Consider the following 15,156-nt stretch of genomic DNA (forward strand, 5'->3'; position numbering starts at 1 on the left):
ACCTGAGCTAGGTTAGAGATTTGATGGGTAAGAAAGAACACCTGAGGGTAATCCTGGAGGGGAAAAAATAAAGTGTTTGCTGGAGAGAATGAGTTGGATTGCTGGACTTCAATGTGTGTGGGTTGAGTTTGTGACTTAAAAATGAAACCAGTCTATTGCTTGTGTGGCTTTTCCAAAACACTGTTATTCCATTACCTATCTCTTACCCCAAGAGTAGTCACATTCTTATTCCTGGTTATTTTAATTCCTGGTATTTGTATGTGATTAATGAGATAGTACTTGTTAATTTGATGATATTCCAGAAACCTGGTAAGTACTATGTACCTTGTCTTAAGTTTTGGTTACTTGATTGGTAAAATTATGCATGCACCATTGAATTACCTAATTCAAAATATATTCATTTATTGTTTGACATTTGTCTTGTTTTTCTTTAAAATGTTATCTTTGTGGAGTAAACATTTTTCTTTATGCTGTTTAGCATCTTCAGATTAGTTCAGGGTATTGCTGAATGTGGTTGTTTGGAAGTAAAATGCTTTAGTTTTAGTTATATAGATTTTAATAAGATAATACTTTCTATATAATTTATCAGGTACTTTAGGCATTTTAATTTGCAAATTTAGGACAATTTGCTTTAACGTTTCTTCACTTTTGTCCATTGGATGTAATTTCCATAAAGTATTCATTTCTCTAAGTAAAAACCGAAACCAAACCGACAACTAATGGTCACTGAAGAAAGAGTGATTAAATGCTAAGGTTATAATGGTATTTGCATTTGAATGTTACCAGCTCTCTACAGTGTAAAGTTTATGCATTTATCGATTGCTTATGTTTCTCATTGCATTCTTTGGCCTACTGGTTTTGGTTGTTTATAGCTATAGAATATAGAATTCCTTATGGTTATCCATTTCTCCTTTTAAGTAGAGTGATAGTTGTTAGAAGAAAAATAACCCCCCAATACTTTCTTCTAGTGTTAATTCTTAAAGTGTGATTGACTTTTATTTACTTTTTGGTGCAGTAATTGCAGTTCATGAGTCAATGTTGATATCATATAAACTTTAATTTTTAAAGTTTCATTGTAGTGATGTCTCTGTAGCAGCAAACATTTAAGTTATTTAAGTTATACTTAAATGTTTAAATCACTGTTAGTGATTAGCTTATTTTGCCTTCCTTGAAGCAATTTGTCCTAAATTTCCATACGTTTGCATTTGTTTTTGCTGTTCTAAAATTCCTTAGTTGCTGGCTTTGACCTTTTAAGTTGCTGAGTTTTACACATCTATTTTCTGAACTGCCATATCCTAGGAGGCTTGGAGTACCCATAATACAGTGAGCCCACCTTCCTGGTCCCCAGACATTTCAGAAGGTCGGGAAATTTTTAAACCCAGGCAGCTTCCTGGCAGTGCCATTTGGAGCATCAAAGTGGTAAATAAAATTGCATTTACATTCATATATCATTTCTGTCTGATTTGTTTTGCCCTACTGGGTGTTAGGAATTAAATCTTTCTTTTCTAGATTGAGCTTCCAGAAACACTATTTAAATCTAAAAATTTTAATGTAAAGAAATAATATGCTTGCATTTAAAAATCAAGTATACATTTTTAATACCTCTTTTTATGGTTAATTCCTTTTGTTGTGATTACTACTGGTTTTATGAAGGAGAAGTCCTTGACATGTAGACCAAAAGGTAATTAAGGACCTTTTCATTCATGATATCATAAAACTTTGTTGCTTAGAAAAAAGCAGAAGAAAAAACTCCATTAATTTATTATGTTCTCATGGAGAAGAAATACCAAAATTGTGGCAGATTTCATTGTCTGTTTAATATCTTAAAATGACAAGGCTTTTTCCCCCACGACATTGGTTGATGGCTCTGCCAGTCCTTGAAGTGAGTTAAGTAGTGTGATGCATTTTGAAGAGAAAAAAATTAATTTGAAAAAGTATTAACTCAAAAGTTAAAATACTTGATTGACTGGAGATGACAGTTTTTCTTCATATTCTATATTTAATATTCTGGAATATGGCTGTTTAATTCAGACTAATCAAGGATTTTAAGGAATTCTAGATTATACTTTATTTTCTTTCATGACTGGAAGAACTATTTTTTTTAACCTCCCTACCTCACCCTGATATCATCCAAGATATTGAGGTATAAATATACCTCATTTGACAGTTTGATAATATAGACCACCAATTTGTACTTACTTTTTTTCTGGGTCAGCATTTCATGTTTGAGAAAATAAATTGAGAGACTACTGTAGTCTTGATTTTTAATCGCTGACTTAATTTTTCAAAAATCTTTTATACCAATTTAATAACAAAACAAACTCGGCCGGGCGCAGTGGCTCACGCCTGTAATCCCAGCACTTTGAGAGGCTGAGGGGGCAGATCACTGGAGGTCAGGAGTTCGAGGCCAACCTGGCCAACGTGGTGAAACCCCGTCTCTACTAAAAATACAAAGAGATTTAGCTGTGCGTGGTGGCATGTGCCTGTAATCTCAGCTGCTAGGGAGGCTGAGGCAGGAGAATAGCTTGAACCCAGGAGACGGAGGTTGCAGTGAGCCAAGATCACACCATTGCACTCCAGCCTGGGCAAAGAAGCGAGACTCCATCTCAAAAACAAACAAACAAACAAAAAACCCAAAAAACTAACCTGACCCCATCCATCTGTTGTGCAAAGAAGCTGATGCACTTTTCAAAAGGGATCTCAAGGAGAGCAGGGTAAGAGAAGACAGGAGTGGCAGTTTGAAGCTGGGAGCTGGCTGTATTTATTACATCCAAAGGGAAAAAAGCCATTCCTCCCATTCCTTTTGTCCATGTGTTTCTATTTTATGCTTACAGTATCACCATCAATTTTTGACTTGGAAACCATTCTGCTAAATAGGGAATAAGTTCATTTCAAACTATGATAGGGACATCAGTTGAAGATATGACATATTATTTAACTTATGGTGAGGGAAACACCTAAGTATTTTCCTGAGCATCTGGATAATTTTAAATATACATAATCCATCCACTTAGGTAGGTGCCAGGTTTTTTCAAGGAGTAATTAATTAGTACAAACAAGGGTGAGGGGGCAGGGAACACCATACTCTGGTACTTAATGTCTGAAATTATCAGGGAATTTAACACATTTTCCAATAGGTTTATTTCTTGTGTAAGAAGTCAGAAAAGTTATTTCCATTTCAAGTATTTATTATTCAGATTATTTAAAGCAAAGCTTTCACAAAGCCTTTTGTCAGCTTTCCTGTAATCCTCAAATAATTTTTCCTGGCTGGACGCTTTGGCTTACTCCTGTAATCCTGGCACTTTGGGAGGCAGAAGCAGGAGGATCACTTAAGCCCAAGAGTTCTAGGCTGCAGTGAGCTGTGATCACACCACTGCACTCCAACCTGAGTGACGAAGAAAGTTCTTGTCTCAAAAATAAAAGTAATAACAATAATAATAAATTTTCCTCTAAATACAATGGTGAATGAGGTAGAAATGTTGAGTTCATAAGAGAACTGTTGAATAGTGAAGGAAACTGACTTAATTTTAGTGACAGGAAGAATACTGTTACACACTAGCAAAAATGAACTTTCATGCTGATGTAGCAGTACAGAATATGCTTCCAACCCAGGGACGCTGGAGCCAGACTTGCTAGCTAAGCGACCTTGGACAAGTTACTTAACCCTTTTATTCCTCAGCACACTCATCTCAAATGAGGATAATAAAACCTACTATATGGGATTGTTGAGAGTAAAAAATACTTAGATTAGTACATAGTAAGTACTCAACAGATGTTAGCTATTACTGTAATCACCGCGAGACCAGTTAATGAGAGAGTTCTTCCTTATCCTTACTCTATATTGAATACAATTTGTTGCACTTCGAAATATCTGGATAAGGCTATAGTTGTTGTCGTCACCGAGAATGTAGGAGTGGGAAAGAGAAAAATCATGCAAAGGCTTGCTGATAGCGTTCACAGTGACAGCCCGAAAGTATGATTCTAAGGTTGTAAGCATTTTATATTTAGATTTTTAAGTTGTGGAGTATACTTTTAAAGATAAAAATAATAAGCCAGGTCTCTTAATACTTATCTAAAGAAGTGTTTGTATAACATTTAATAAAATGTTTTATCTCAGTGGCATTTGGATTTAAAAATTATTTTGGGCTGTCACAGAATGTTGACTTTTCCTAATCTATTACATAGGGCCGTGGGTCTGGATTTCCAGGAAAGCAGAGACCTCGAGGTGCAGGACTGTCGGGGCGAGGTGGCCGAGGCAGGTCAAAGCTGAAAAGTGGAATCGGAGCTGTTGTATTGCCTGGGGTGAGGCTTGCTTCATGTATATTTTCTCTAATCTAAATGTCAGTTAATGATGAAAATCTCATAGCAAGTTATTTTGAACTTAAGAGTCATATAAATAGGTCAAAATGTTTATTTTACTGTCCTACTTTGCTTTTTTTTTTGAACCTCTGGTTACGTTTTCTTGTATATTTACTTTCTCATCCTTTCTCTTTTCTTACCTTCCTCTTTGACTCCTTATCTTTCTATGCCAACCCTCTCTAAAAAGTCAGTATGTAATATAGTTGCTCTTTAATTTAAAAAATTTTAAGATTGATATTTGCTTACTATCATGTTATGAGGCTTTATTTATATGTGTATTACAAATATATTTGCTAACTACTAGCAAATATTTTATGTAATAACTTTGCTATTTATTAAAATCCTGTTTTTAAAATTCTGAAATGTCATTTTAAGTATAGGAGACAGGTGAAATTGTTCAAGTTTACTACTAAACCAGGAATAAGGAAGCTTAGATTGTCGTCCTTTTTTCAAAAAGAAAAATTTTCAAACCAGGCTTATTGAGGTATAATTGATATAAGCTATATTTGACATGTACAATTCCATAAGCTTTGATATATACATATACACCCTTGAAAACGACACCACAATCATGATAGTGAATATATTCATCTCCCAACGTTTCTTCATGTCCCTCTGTAATTTTCTGCATTCCCCCTGCCATCCGTCCTTGTCCCCAAGATTAGTTTGCATTTTCTAGAGTTGTATATAAGTGGAATCGTACAGAACTGTATGCTTTTTGGACTGATTTATTTCAGCACAATTATTTGGAGATTCATCTATGCTGTTGTACTTGTTAACAGTGTACTCCCTTTTCTTGCTGAGTATTAATAAAACTGTGGATGCACCACAGTTGTAGACCTGTGCACTTTTTTTCTTCTTCTTTTTTTTTTTTTTTTTTTTGAGACAGGTTCTCTTTCTAATTCCTGGCTGGAGTGCAGTGGTGCGATCATAGCTAACTCCAGCTTTGACCTCCCACCTCTGTCTCCCAAGTAGCTGGGACCATAGCTGTGTGCCAACACACCCAACTACTTTTTAAAAAATTTTAACAGAGACAGCATCTCACTATGTTGTCCAGGCTGGTCTCGAACTTCTGAGCTCAAGCAATTTTCCCACCTTGGCTTCCCAAAATGCTGGGATTACAGGCGTGAGTCACCATGCCCCAGCCTGTAGTCTTACATTCTTGTAATGTCTTCATCTGGTTTTGGTATCAGCATAACTCCAGCTTCATAGAATGAATCAGAAAGTATATTCTCATCTTCAGTTTTCTGGAAAAGTTGTGTAGTAGTGGAAATGTATCTTCTTATATTATACATGAATTTATTAGTGAAAGCATCTTGGCCTGAAATTTTCTTTGTGGGGGGTTTTTGTTGTGTTTTCTCTTTTTTTTTCTTTCTTTCTTTTGAGATGGAGTTTCGCTCTTGTTGCCCAGGCTGGAGTGCAATGACACAATCTCAGCTCATGCAACCACTGCCTCCCAGGTTCAAGTGATTCCCCTGCCTCAGCCCCCTGGTTCACCATGTTGGCCAGGCTGGTCTCAAACTCCTGACCTCAGGTGATCCACCTGCCTTGACCTCCCAAAGTGTTGGGATTACAGGCGTGACCCACCATGCCCAGGCTGGAGTGCAGTGGCGTGATCTCTGCTCACTACAGACTCCACCTCCCAGGTTCAAGCAATTCTCCTGCCTCAGCCTTCTGAGTAGCTGGGATTACTGGCATGCACCAACATGCCTAGCTAATTTTTGTGTTTTGGGTAGAGATGGGGTTTCACCATGTTGGCCAGGCTGGTCTCGAACTCCTGACCTCAGGTGATCCATCTCCCAAAGTGCTGGGATTACTGGATGAGCCACCGGTGCCCAGCCTGTGGGACAGTTTTTAACAACAAATTGTATTTCTTTAATAGGTACCTATTTAGGTTATCTGTCTCTCCTTGCATAAATTTGCACCTTTCAAGAAATTTGTTCATTTTGTCTATCTTGACAAATTAAAGGAATGGAGTTGATCATAATGTTTCTTATTATTTTAATACCTGTAGAATCTGTAGTGATTTCACCTTCCCCATTCTTGATACTAATAATTTGTATCTTGTCTTATTTTCTTCCTGATCAGTCTGGCTAGAGATTTATCAATCTTATTGATCTTCTTGAGTCAGCCTTTGTTTTCATGGACTTTTCTCTGTTTTCTTTCCTCTTTCTGTTTTATTGATTTATATTCTCATCTTTATTTTTTCCTATCTTCTCACTTTGAGTTTAATTTGATCTTCTTTTTTTGTTTACTCTTACGTGTCCCTGCTTGGAAGGGACACTTGTGAAGTTTAGGTCAGAGCTTTCTATTCTCCTTGGCTTATATCTGTGGTCTAGGAAAATGAAATTTCTATCACCTTCTGGATAAATCACACTATTATCTATGCAGGCAACAATAGCACATATTTTCTCAAAGATTACCTTTGCCCTCAAGTTAGGTTTTATTTTTCTAGCAGTCTAAAGGTCATGAAATAAATTATAAAATAAAAACAGTGGGTCTTCAAGCTAGATGATACTGTTTTCTTTCTTGCATGGACAATTATTTTAAAATATTTTGTTTTTTTCTGCACTTATTATTTAAATATGACTCCCCACCCCCACTTGAATCTAGGGACATTGCAGTTTTCTACTGCAGACTTTGTTTCTGGTTTATACTGGGAATATATTGTTTATCATTTTCAGTGAAAGCATCCACTGGTTAAATTTCCTTTTAAAAATAATAATGGATCTTTACAATTTCTTTGAGCTGCTCAGTGTGTATAATGTGTTGAATTTTCTGTTAGTAGTTGGGAGGTAGAAATAGATACTTTATCTCTATTTTAGCCATTTCCCTAATTATATATCTCAATAGTCTTGTCAATGCATCATTAGTCCTATGACTGAATTAATGATTACTTTTAGTAGTCACTTAATTTCTTACTGATGATGATGATTCTACTTCTGTGAATCATCTTGGATGATTCTCTAAAATCGTAGAAAGCTAATTTTGTTAATGCTATGCATATAACACATCAATACATTTTCTCTATTAAAAAAATTAAAGCGCTATAGGTAGATCAGAATTTACCATTACTAACTCCTCAGTCCTCCTTATTTCCCTGTTACCAGTTTGGTATATTTATATATTAGGTTGATCCATATGAAATTGCCAATATTATTTCTGAACTGATGAAAAGCAGCAATTTCTTATGATTCAACCTATTATATGTGCCCATAGACTACATGTAATGACTTTGCAGGTTTTTATATTATAGTGCTATACCTCAAATACTGTTCTGCAATTTATTTTTTCACTCAACAACGTCTTTTGTAATTTCTTTCATGGCAGTCTATACAAGTTTCTACCTCCCTACTTTTAAAATGTTGCATAATTTTCTAATGTTTGGATTTGTCACGGCTTTACTTACTCCCTAATGATGAATATTGGCATTATTAACACTTGTAGTCATTAGGGTTCATATGACTATAAATTGCTCTTATAAAGCATTAGTACTATCCATTAAAACTGCTTTTAGGCTGGACACGGTGGCTCATGCCTGTAATCCCAGCACTTTGGGAGGCTGAGGTGGGTGGATCATGAGGTCTGGAGATCGAGACCATCCTGGCTAACATGGTGAAACCCCATCTCTACTAAAAATACAAAAAATTAGCCGGGCATGGTGGCAGGCACCTGTAGTCCCAGCTACTCGGGAGGCTGAGGCAGGAGAATGCCGTGAACCTGGGAGACAGAGCTTGCAGTGAGCTGAGATTGTGCCAGTGCACTCCAGCCTGGGTGACATAGCAAGACTCCATCTCAAAAACAAACAAACAAAAAAACAACAAAAAAACTGCTTTTAAATGTATTTGTATTGAAAAATACTGAGATGTAGTCCTTCTATTTAGTTAACCAACCAACCTTCCTTCCTTCCTCTTTTTTTTTTTTTTTTTTGGAGACACAGTCTCACTCTGTCACCCAGGCTGGAGTGCAGTGGCATAATCTTGGCTCACTGTAACCTCTGCCTCCTGGGTTCAAGTGATTCTCCTGCCTCAGCCTCCTGAATAGCTGAGAGTACAGGCATGTGCCACCACGCTCCGCTGTTTTTTGTATTTTTGGTAGAGACAGTATTTCACCATGTTGCCCAGGCTGGTCTCCAACTCCTGAGCTCAAGCAATCCACCCACTTTAGCTTCCCACAGTGCTAAGATTATAGGCATGAGCCACCACACCCAGCTGGTTAATCTTCTTTCAGTTGTTCCTCAAGAAAAGTAATTCAGTTGTTTTATGTTTTGACCTTGAACATAACCTGTTGTGTTTCAACTCTGTCTTTCCAGGCTTAGGTTATAAGCTTTTGAAAGAAACAGGATTGTATTTTATGATTTTGGCAGTGCCCTTCTTGTCTTCTTTCTACAACTTCTAGTTCAGAGCTTTATTTTGTTTCATAATCACTCTAGAAATTATTAACAAACCAGTGGGTACTTAGTTGATTTAGTCAAATAGAACTAAGTCCAGACTGAACAATATTGGTTGATAATCATTTGGCTGATACTGAAATTTGGATGTTATTAAAAATAATATTCTAAAGCGGTGCTAATAGAAATATAATGAGAACCGCATGTGCAATTTAAAACTTCCTAGTAGCCACATTGAAAAGTTACAGTGAGCTGGGTGCAGTGGATCATTTGAGGTCAGGAGTTAAGAGACCAGCCTGACCAATATGGTGAAACCCCGTCTCTACTAAAAACACAGAAATTAGCTGGGCATGGTGGTGGACAACTGCAATCCCAGCTACTTGGGAGGCTGAGGCAGGGAGAACAGCTTGAACCAGGAGGCAGAGGTTGCAACGAGCCGAGATCGCGCCATTACACTCCAGCCTGGGCAACAAGAGTGAAACTCATCTCGAAACAAAATAAAGGTTATAGTGAACAGGCGAAATTAATTTTAATGCCTTCCATTTTGACCGATATATCTAAAATATTACCATTTCAACATGTAATATGTAATTATGTGCTGTATTTTATGTTTGCAGGACATCTCAGTTCAGACTAACTACATTGCAGATCCCAAGTGTGTGTCATTAAAATAGTGATAGATTTGTGTGTGTACATACTTATAATATTATCATTTATAGTTTCTTGATTAGAATTCTGCATAATCAAGTCTTACTAAGACAGGTTTATTATATTTTCTTATTACTTCTTGGTCTAAAGGAATTCTACCTCTAAAGAGAGAATGAGTTGAATAATAAAATGTCATGACTCCATTTTACTGTAGTATCTTAGCATTAATATTTGGAATTGTTATTCTAGACCTTAGCAAAAATATATGTTTTGATTATGAATTTTCTGAAGCTTTCCAGTTAAGTGTAAAACAAGTGAAAAATATAACTTTGTATTTTGTGTATTTTGCTTTTTATAGGTGTCTACTGCAGATATTTCATCAAATAAGGATGATGAAGAAAACTCTATGCACACTACGGTTGTGTTGTTTCCCAGCAGTGACAAATTCACTTTGAATCAGGTTTGAACTTGACAATTTACTGTCTTCCTCATTGAATTCCTCCTTGTATATTTCTGCTTTATCTCATATACACAGAAGTGATCCAATATTTAGCTATAGAGCTGTATTAGTTAAGAAGGTATTTTTAAAGTAAAATTTGTAGGTTTTTAGCTTAGTCTCCATTTAAAATATGTTCTGTTTTCTTAACTTCAGGATATGTGTGGAGTTTGTGGCAGTTTTGGCCAAGGAGCAGAAGGAAGATTACTTGCCTGTTCTCAGTGTGGTCAGTGTTACCATCCATACCGCGTCAGTATTAAGGTAAACATCCTTAAATTGAGTTAACAAATATGTATTGAATTTTTATTTGGTTTTAGTAGTAACATGAGCTCCCAGTTCTCACAATTAAGTATTATGATTATTAAACATATGTGACAGTATTTAAGTACTTTAAATACTGCTTTTAAGGGTTTTCTATCTCAAGAAATTTGCTTCTCTATAAATCTTATATTGTACTAATATCCTGCTTTTGTCTTGAAAAAGTAAAACATAAAAATATATGCATTTAATTTAAAAGACAATTTATACTATTCACAAAGATTTTAGGTTTAGCTGATTCATTTTGTCTGTTGATTTATAAAGCTGAGAACTGGAGTATTTAGTAAAAAAATATTAGCCCATTCTGTTCTTTCCCACATTCTCTCTCCTCTGTGCTCACTCATACACAAAATGACATTTTCTCCTTATAGCCAAAAGAAACAAAACAAGTGTCATATTTAATGCAATTGGTAATAATCGAGAGTCAGCACTGCTCACTTTCAAGCATTTCAGGATAGAGGCTTTCTGGGGAACCTTTTAAGTGGTATCGTGTGCTTGGTTTTAAATATGGACAGGTCTCAATACTTCACTAGTTGTATCTAAGGTTCTTGGTTTTTTCTTTTTAAGAACTCAGTCTTAATAAAACTTACATATTTGAATAAAGTGTCATGGCCACTGGAAGCAAGCATGGAGGTATAGCTGTACAGCAGAGGTCTTAAACTGTATACTCCACAAGGAAGTCTTTTCTAGTATTGCCATACCTTGTAATATAAATACTAACCTCAGTTTCAATAATAGGTTGTGAATCATGAGTGATTTTTATACCATTCTCCCTGCCCTTCAGACATCACTGTGTTATATCATTGTCAGTAAAATGTCAGTATAGTAAGCCAATCAACATTATCTCCTTCAGAATTCTTTGTTGATAACTACACTAGTATTTATTTTATAGGGTAATACAGGTTTTTGTGAATTTTGGAATCAAAATGAAAGATTGTAATTAATACTATCCAAAATAGAAGACTAGTACGGTTAATTTATGTAGTTTTTAAAAATTAGTTGCTCATGGTATGTGACTGAAAAACACAGAGTATATAAAGCCAATTAAAAATGGAGTTATATATGCATAAAACATGTTTCTTTTCTTCTTTGTGCTTTATATTCTGTATAAAAGTAGCTGCTATCATTAGATTTTGTTTTTTAGAATACTTAATGTTTTGGACCTAAGGAAATTGAATAAGATCCCTTTCAAGATAGTAATATATTTCTTTTAACCCATCCAACAATTACCGAATTCCCATTTTACAGATGAGTACGACTTACATAAGTTAAGATTGGACAATTAGTGCACTATCAGACACCTAGTTATTCCTGTTTTTAAAAATTATGTGTGGTTCCTTTTACACGACACTGTTTTGGACAGTATAGAATACTGTAGTCTCATTGAGAAATACAGCAGTATCTAGAAATATACTAGGGATATGTGAATTGGCTCAGCTTGCATTTTTATTGCAGGAGGCAATTGTTTGTGGATAAGCTTGATACCTTTGAAGCTTCTTTTTAAGCTTGCTGGGGCAAGTCTAGAAAGCCTTCACTCTAAGGTGGATATTTTCAAACTTCATGGTTTTAGAACCTTAACACTCTTTAAAATTACTGGGGATGCCATAGTTTTTGTTCATGAGGATTTTAACTATGGACTATTCAGCATTTTAGAAATTAAAACTAGGAACATTTTGTAACACAAGACTACAGAAGCACAACCTGTACAATGTCAGTGTAATATTATGATACAACATGTAGCTTCTATAAACACCACTGTATAATTGTGAATAAAGTGAAAAAAGGCAAATTAAATCTTAGTATTATTTAAACTTGTTTTAACTTTACAGACCCACTGGGGTTCCCTAGTCCACATTTTGGTAGCTGCAGTCCTAGCATTAGTTTAACCCTATACTTAAGACTTGGCCTTTCTGGGATCACTACTGAATTCTACCCCCTGTTCACCAGTGTCTTTGTACTCTGACTGGTTGTGCTTCACTTGTCTTTGAGCCTTTTGCAAGCTCTGGTAATTGTGCAGCTTTCAAATTCCCAGTAGATGTACTTTCCCCTGGTTGTGGGTCTTTGGGCTTCTAGAAGTACGGCTTGGTGTTCCACCAAAGACTTCAGGGGATCCTTTGTAGATTTCTGGAGCTCTTAGTCCTTATTGCTTCTTCATTTTGAGTACTGTGTCCTGCAAATTCCACTGCCTCACCTTCCCTAACCTCAGCGAGGCCATTGATTGTACTCTGCTGAGGTTCTCCCTCCCTGGGCAGCGTTCTGGAAAATGTTTCTAGGCAGAATATCATAGGACTCCCTGAGTGTTTCCTTCCTCTCAGAGACCACTGTCTCCTTTACTATGTGTTGTCCAATATCTGAAAACAGTTGTTTCATACACTTTGTCCAATTTTCTACTATCTTATGGGAGAACAGGCTGGTCCCATCTACTCCATTATCGTTGAAGCATGTATCCGTATTAGATTATAAAACATATCTGTAACAACTTTGGACATGGTACCATGGATGGAATCCTGGATGACATCTTATTTGAAAAAACTTTTAAAACTAAGGCTAAACTGGTTCAACAGAAGAAAAAAATGATAGTACAACCCCAGTGCCTAAGTTAAAAGGAAATTTCAAAGAGGGAGAAATTGTTGAAGTGTTGAAGTACTAGAAGTCAAGAAACACAAACACTAATGTTTCCATTAGATTTGAGAATAAGAAGGTCTTGACAAGCCTGGCTTAAGCAGTTATGAGTGGATGTGGGTGTAGAGACCAGACTGTAGTGTTTTGAAGAGTGAATATAAGCGGAGAAACTTGAGAGTTTGGTTGTAAAAGGGACCACAGGTATCTGTGAAGAAAACTTAATAGGAATGAAGATAAATATTTTAAAAATTCTGCCACTAAACACCTCAGATCTGTCTGCCACTTTGTCTTCAGGTCATTGTTTAAGCCAGGGTCAGGCAGACTGGCCCACAGGCTAAATCTGGCCCATTTCCTGTGTTTGCAAATAAACTTTTATTGAAATATGGCCATGTCCTTTTGTTTACATATATTTGTAGCGGTTTTTGCATTACACTGGCAGAGTTTTTATAAAGTTGCAACAGATCATATGGCCCTCAAAACTTTGTGTTTACTGTCTGGCCCTTTATTGGAAATGTTTGCTGGCTACTGCTCTAAGCCACCCTGATCTTACCCCAGGCCATTTCCTTCATTTGGGCAAATAATATACTAACTTGGTAATCTAAGACAAATTCTTAAAAATCAATAAGCTAATCAAAATAATAAATATACATGTTTAAAAATCAAATGACATTAAAAGCCTTGTAATGGGCCAGGTGTGGTGCCTCACACCTGTCATCCCAGCACTTTGGGAGGCCGAGGTGGGTGGATCACTTGAGGGCAGGAGTTCAAGCCAGCCTGGCCAACACAGTAAAACCCCATCTCTACTAAAAATACAAAAATTAGCCGAGTGTGGTGGCTCATTCCTCTAGTCCTAGCTACTCAGGAGGCTGAGCCAGGAGAATTATTTGAACATGGGAGTCGGAGGTTGCAGTGAGCTGAGATCACACCACTGCACTCCAGCCCAGGCAACAGAGCAAGACTCCATCTCAAAAAAAAAAAAAAAAAAGGCCTTGTAATGAACAACCAACTCTTGTCTTACTCTACCTCCACATCTGAGGCAATCACTTTTAATCTTTTCAGGTCTTTTTTCTTGTGGTTAATGTTACAGCTCTAAATAATCAACTGGTTTACTGCTTTATCAATGCTAGATTTTGTTGACTTTCTGCTATGAATAAATAAATTCTGATTTAGGTCTTAAAATACACCTCCTTCCTTCTCCCAATATAGTTGTATTACTATGTTTAGTTCAATTAATAAGGTGTTGGTTATGACTCAGTAAATGTTCACTGCAGATCTAAACAGTATACTATGAGTTTCTTTTGTCTTTCATGGAGTTTTTAATAACAAGAAAGTAATAGTGACTCTCCATTCGTTCTTTGTTTTTGCCTACTATAGAACTATCATATAAGATTATTTTTTAAAATACTGTTTTTTTCTGGGAGAAGTCCGACCCTCCTTCTAGACATTCCCTTCTCCTGCTCTGATATGTGCCAGTGGCTTCTGGGTGTGTTGTTCTCATCCTTAAACTTCCCTGGCCTGATGTTCTTTGTTGGATCTGTTGATTTATAGATCCCAAGTCTTCCTTTTCTTTGTAATACATCCTCATTCTGTTCCGCATATCTCTAAGTAACTTTATTAGAAGGAGAATGAAGGAGCTGAATTTTGAGTCTCCCTGTGTCTACAACGTATTCTGTCTTCACACATAGTTGCTTGTGTAGCTAGGTTGAGAATTGTACTTTGAAAAGTATTTTCCTGTAGAATTGGAAACTTATACTCTTCTAGCATCTGGAGTTGGGAAGTTTTGTGCCATTCTGATGGGTGTTCCTTTGAATATAACTCTTTTATTTTCTTCTCTGGTAGCTTTTAGGCTTTCATGTACCTCATGATCTGAATTTTTATTCTGTACCCTCATTACTTGTTGTTTCATTATAATGTGGGCACTTGATTGGTTCTGTCTGACGATCCTAGTCTTTTGAGATGTTAAAGAAGTTCCGCAATCTTAATATTACATGGTGTGGTTTCCTTCAGGAGTTTGTTAGGGATTTGGAGATTCCCAAATATTCTGCTAACTTATACCCTTGAGAGAGGGAAGAATAAACAGAGGAGTGAATGTGAACTTCAGAATTCCTAGCTTCATAGTCTAAATAGAAATCCTCTAAGATCATAAAATGTCCCTAAGAACTCATGCTTTACATTAATTTTTTTGGTATTTTTTCTATTGATTCTAAGCATGGAAATGTAGATGGAGATTTTGTTGATGTATTTTCAAATTATGTATCAATAATAGTGAAGCTTACTTGATTTCTTTAAAATCTGGTCACTATATCTATAAATATAGTGGACA

At 36.1% G+C, this 15,156-nt stretch overlaps 1 long non-coding RNA gene across 1 annotated transcript; it reads left to right on the plus strand.

Moving 5' to 3' along the window:
* Nucleotides 1-1,312: 1,312 nt before the first annotated feature.
* LOC134757887 (uncharacterized) lies at nt 1,313-9,810 on the plus strand. The gene is made up of 3 exons (XR_010132443.1): nt 1,313-1,419; nt 4,186-4,302; nt 9,756-9,810. It is a non-coding gene; the product is annotated as an uncharacterized lncRNA (long non-coding RNA).
* Nucleotides 9,811-15,156: the final 5,346 nt, after the last annotated feature.

Source organism: Gorilla gorilla, chromosome 22 (genome assembly GCF_029281585.2).
Source record: "Gorilla gorilla gorilla isolate KB3781 chromosome 22, NHGRI_mGorGor1-v2.1_pri, whole genome shotgun sequence".
NCBI classification, from domain to species: domain Eukaryota; kingdom Metazoa; phylum Chordata; class Mammalia; order Primates; family Hominidae; genus Gorilla; species Gorilla gorilla.